Here is a 6,035-nt window from a genome sequence, read left to right on the forward strand (position 1 = left end):
CTGATTGACTTATTTCACTCAGCATAACACCCTCCAGTTCCATCCATGTCGTTGCAGATGGCAAGATCTCATTACTTTTGATGGCTGCATAATATTCCATTGTGTATATATACCACTTCTTCTTTATCCATTCATCTGTCAATGGACATCTTGGCTCTTTCCACAGTTTGGCTATTGTGGACATTGCTGCTATAAACAATGGGGTGCACGTACCCCATTGGATCCCTACATTTGTATCTTTGTGGTAAATACCCAGTAGTGCAATTGCTGGATCGTATGGTAGCTCTATTTTCAACTGTTTGAGGCACCTCCTTACTGTTTTCCAGAGGGGTTGCACCAGCTTGCATTCCCACCAACAGTGTAGGAGGGTTCCCCTTTCTCCACATCCCCGCCAACATTTGTCGTTTCCTGACTTGTTCATTGTAGCCGTTCTGACTGGTGTGAGGTGGTATCTCATTGAGGTTTTGATTTGGATTTCCCTGATGCTGAGTGATGTTGAGCACTTTTTCATGTGTCTGTTGGCCATTTGGATGTCTTCTTTGGAAAAATGTCTGTTCATGTCTTCTACCCATTTCTTGATTGGATTATTTGTTCTTTGGGTGTTGAGTTTGAGTTCTTTATAGATTTTGGATACAAGCCCTTTATCTGATATGTCATTTGCAAATATCTTCTCCCATTCTGTCGGTTGTCTTTTGGTTTTGTGGACTGTTTCTTTTGCTGTGCAAAAGCTTTTTATCTTGATGAAATCCGAATAGTTCATTTTTGCCCTTGCTTCCCGTGCCTTTGGCGATGTTTCTAGGAAGATGTTGCTGTGGCTGAGCTCGAAGAGGTGGCTACCTGTGTTCTCCTTTAGGATTTTGATGGACTCCTGTCTCACGTTTAGGTCTTTCAACCATTTGGAGTCTATTTTTGTGTGTGATGTAAGGAAATGGTCCAGTTTCATTCTTCTGCAAGTGGCTGTCCAATTTTCCCAACACCATTTGTTGAAGAGACTGTCTTTTTGCCCTTGGACATTCTTACCTGCTTTGTCAAAGATTAGTGGACCATAGAGTTGCGGGTCCATTTCTGGGCTCTCGATTCTGTTCCACTGATCTATGTGTCTGTTTCTGTGCCAGTACCATACTGTCTGGATGATGACAGCTTTGTAATAGAGCTGGAAGTCTGGAATTGTGATGCTGCCAGCTTTGCTTTTCTTTTTCAATATTCCTCTGGCTATTCGGGGTCTCTTCTGGTTCCATACAAATTTTAGGATTATTTGTTCCATTTCGTTGAAAAAGGTGGATGGTATTTTGATGGGGATTGCATTGAATGTGTAGATTGTTCTAGGTAGCATTGACATCTTCACAATGTTGGTTCTCCAAATCCATGAGCATGGAACGTTTTTCCATTTCTTTGCATCTTCCTCAATTTCTTTCATGAGTATTTTATAGTTTTCTGAGTACAGATCCTTTGCCTCTTTGGTTAGATTTATTCCTAGGTATCTTGTGGTTTTGGGTGCAATTGTGAATGGGATCGACTCCTTGATTTGTCTCTCTTCTGTCTTGTTGTTTGTGTATAGGAATGCCACCGATTTCTGTGCATTGATTTTCTATCCTGCTACTTTACTGAATTCCTGTATGAGTTCTAGCAGTTTTGGGGTGGAGTCTTTTGGGTTTTCCACATACAGTATCATATCATCTGCAAAGAGTGAGAGTTTGACTTCCTCTTTGCCGATTTGGATGCCTTGGTTTCTTTTTGTTGTCTGATTGCTGTGGCTAGGACTTCTAATACTATGTTGAATAGCAGTGGTGATAGTGGACATCCCTGCTGCATTCCTGACCTTAGGGGAAAAGCTCTCAGCCTTTCCCCATTGAGAATGATATTCGCTGTAGGTTTTTCATAGATGACTTTTATGATATTGAGGTATGTACCCTCTATCCCTATACTCTGAAGAGTTTTGATCAAGAAAGGATGCTGTACTTTGTCAAATGCTTTTTCTGCATCTATTGAGAGGATCATATGATTCTTGTTCCTTCTTTTGTTAATGTATTGTATCACGTTGATTGATTTGCAGTTGTTGAACCATCCTTGCAGCCCAGGGATAAATCCCACTTGGTCGTGGTGAATAATCCTTTTAATGTACTGTTGGATCCTATTGGCTAGTATTTTGGTGAGAATTTTTGCATCCATGTTCATCAAGGATATTGGTCTGTAATTCTCCTTTTTGATGGGGTCTTTGGTTTTGGGATCAAGGTAATGGTGGCCTCATAAAATGAGTTTGGAAGTTTTTCTTCCGTTTCTATTTTTTGGAACAGTTTCAGGAGAGTAGGTATTAATTCTTCTTTAAATGTCTGATAGAATTCCCTTGGGAAGCCATCTGGCCCAGAGCTTTTGTTTCTTGGAAGATTTTTGATGACTGCTTCAATTTCTTTAGTGGCTATAGGTCTGTTCAGGTTTTCTATATCTTCCTGGTTCAATTTTGGTAGTTGATACATCTCTAGGAATGCACCCATTTCTTCCAGGTTATCTAATTTGCTGGCATAGAGTTGCTCATAATATGTTCTTATAATTGTTTGTATTTCTTTGGTGTTGGTTGTGATCTCTCCTCTTTCATTCATGATTCTGTTGATTTGGTTCATTTCTCTTTTCTTTTTGATAAGTCTGGCCAGGGGTTTCTCAATCTTGTTAATTCTTTCAAAGAACCAGCTCCTAGTTTCGTTGATCTGTTCTACTGTTCTTTTGGTTTCTAGTTCATTGATTTCTGCTCTGATCTTTATTATTTCTCTTCTCCTGCTGGGGTTAGGCTTTATTTGCTGTTCTTTCTCCAGCTCCTTTAGGTGTAGGGTTAGGTTGTGTATTTGAGACCTTTCTTGTTTCTTGAGAAAGGCTTGTATTGCTATATACTTTCCTCTCAGGACTGCCATTGCTGTATCCCAAAGATTTTGAACAGTTGTGTTTTCATTTTCATTGGTTTCCATGAATTTTTTTAATTCTTCTTTATTTTCCTGGTTGACCCATTCATTCTTTAGTAGGATGCTCTTTAGCCTCCATGTATTGGAGTTCTTTCCGACTTTCCTCTTGTGATTGAGTTCTAGTTTCAGAGCACTGTGGTCTGAAAATATGCAGGGAATAACCCCAATCATTTGGTACTGGTTGAGACTTGATTTGTGACCTAGGATGTGATCTATTCTGGAGAATGTTCCATGGGCACTAGAAAAGAATGTGTATTCCATTGCTTTGGGATGGAATGTTCTGAATATGTCTGTGAAGTCCATTTGGTCCAGTGTGTCATTTAAAGTCTTTATTTCCTTGTTGATCTTTTGCTTAGATGATTGGTCCATTTCAGTGAGGGGGGTGTTAAAGTCCCCCACTATTATTGTATTGTTGTCAATGTGTTTCTTTGCTTTTGTTATTAATTGCCTTATATAATTGGCTGCTCCATGTTAGGGGCATAGATATTTACAATTGTTAGATCTTCTTTGGATAGACCCTTTAAGTAGGATATAGTGTCCTTCCTCATCTCTTATTACAGTCTTTGATTTAAAATCTAATTTGTCTGATATAGGATTGCCACCCCAGCTTTCTTTTGGTGTCCATTAGCATGGTAAATGGTTTTCCACCCCCTCACTTTCAATCTGGGGATGTCTTTGGGTCTAAAATGAGTCTCTTGCAGACAGCATATTGATGGGTCTTGTTTTTTAATCCAATCTGATAGCCTGTGTCTTTTGATTGGGACATTTAGCCCATTTACATTCAGGGTAACTATTGAAAGACATGAATTTAGTGCCATTGTATTGCCTGTAAGGTTACTGTATATTGTCTGTGTTCCTTTCTGATCTATGTGGCTTTTAGGCTCTCTCTTTGCTTAGAGCACCCCTTTCAATATTTCCTGTAGGGCTGGTGTTGTGTTTGCAAATTCCTTTAGTTTTTGTTTGTCCTGGAAGCTTTTTATCTCTCCTTCTATTTTCAATGACAGCCTAGCTGGATATAGTATTCTTGGCTGCATATTTTTCTCGTTTAGTCCTCTGAAGATATCTTGTCAGTCCTTTCTGGCCTGCCAGGTCTCTGTGGATAGGTCTGTTGCCAATCTAATGTTTCTACCATTGTAGGTTACATATCTCTTCTCCTGAGCTGCTTTCAGGATTTTCTCTTTGTCTCTGAGACTCGTAAGTTTTACTATTAGATGTCGGGGTGTTGACCTATTATTATTGATTTTGAGAGGGGTTCTCTGTGCCTCCTGGACTTTGATGCCTGTTTCCTTCCTCACATTAGGGAAGTTCTTGGCTATTATTTGCTCCAATATTCCTTCTGCCCCTCTCTCTCTTTCTTCTTCTGGGATCCCAATTATTCTAATGTTGTTTCGTCTTATTTTATCACTTATCTCTCGAATTCTGCCCTCGTGATCCTGCAGTTGTTTCTCTCTGTTTTTCTCAGCCTCTTTATTTTCCATCATTTGGTCTTCTACATCACTGATTCTCCCTTCTGCCTCATTTATCCTAGCAGTTAGTGCCCCCATTTTTGATTGCACCTCATCAATAGCCTTTTTGATTTTGACTTGGTTAGATTTTAGTTCTTCTATTTCTCCAGAAAGGGTTTCTCTAATAACTTCCACGCTTTTTTCAAGCCCAGCTAGTATCTTTAAAGTCATGATTCTGAACTCTAGGTCTGACATCGTACTAATGTCCGTACTGAGTACGTCCCTGGCTGACGGTACTACCTCTTGTTCTTTTTGCTGAGGTGACTTTTTTTGACTTGTCATTTTGTCCAGAGGAGAATAGATGAATGAGAGAACAAAATGCTAACAGGTTAACAATGTCCCCAGCAAATATACTGTATACAAATCAGAAGAGACCTGAAACCAGGGGAAAAGAAAGGGAAAGAAAGAAAAAAGAAAGAGAAAAAAAAAAGAAAAAAAGATAAAAACAAAAACAGAACAATACAAAAAAAGCTGAATATGATCAAATATGATCAGGCTAGTGCATAGATCCGTGCCACACACTAGATTTTGGGCATATTTTGGTCTGTTAGAAAAAAGTGCCTCCTAAAATTCTAAAGGAAGAAAGACATATATGTACAAAATAAGGGTTGATACAATGAAGGAATGGAAGATGACTGTAAAGATGAAAATTATAAAATATATTATTAAAAGGAATTGATAAGTTGTTTGAAAAAAGAAAGAAGATTTAAAAAAAGAAAGAAAAAAGGGAGATAATGTTATCAGGCAGGAGATTGGAACAAAGCCATACACTAGTAATTTAGGGTATATTTTGATCTGTTAGAAGAAACTGTATCTCAAAATTTTAGAGAGAGAACAACTTATATATAGATGCCAAAAATAAGAGTAACTACTATGAAGGGATAAAATATTACTCTAAAAATGAAAAATAAAAAATATTTTTCTTTAAAAAAGGAATTGATAAGATGTTGGTTTAAAAAGGGAAAAAAATAAAAAAAAAACAGTTAAAAAATTAACTTTGATGAACTAATGAATCATGGTAAAAAAAAGCCATGAATAATATGTGCAGTATTCCCCTAGAGCTGGAGTTCTCCTGTTCTCCTTGATCGGTAAGCTTGGTCTTGGCTTGCTGGCTGTTCCTGCTGATCTTCTGGGGGAGGAGCCTGTTGCCGTGGTTTCCAAATGTCTTTGCCAGAGGCTGAATTGCCCCGCCCTTGTCGGTCGGGCTAAGCAAGCTGCTCGGTTTGCTCTCAGAAGCTTTTGTTCCCTGCAGGCTCTCGGTACAGCTTTGGAGGACAAGGGCGAAAATGGTGGCCTCCCAATCTCCACCCGGAGGAGCTGAGAACTCAGGGCCCCGCTCCTCAGTGTGCCCCCAGAGAAAAGCAGTCACTCCCGTCTCCCCGGTCTCCGGCCGCACTCTGTGCTCACCCAGCCTGTGACCGAGCCTTTGTGTCTCTGGCACCAGACCCCGTGTGGAGTCTCCAAACCCAGCAGATCCCTGCAGTGCACTCCCGCGCCGCTCCTCCCGGGGGAGGGAGGGGAGTCTCCCCGGATCTGCCGCTTGTTGGGTCCCTGCTGGAGGAGCAGTGGCCCGACTGGG

The sequence above is a fragment of the Callorhinus ursinus genome, unplaced genomic scaffold (assembly GCF_003265705.2).
Source record: "Callorhinus ursinus isolate GAN/ISIS: 27379988/994484 unplaced genomic scaffold, GSC_fseal_2.0 scaffold5, whole genome shotgun sequence".
NCBI lineage: Eukaryota > Metazoa > Chordata > Mammalia > Carnivora > Otariidae > Callorhinus > Callorhinus ursinus.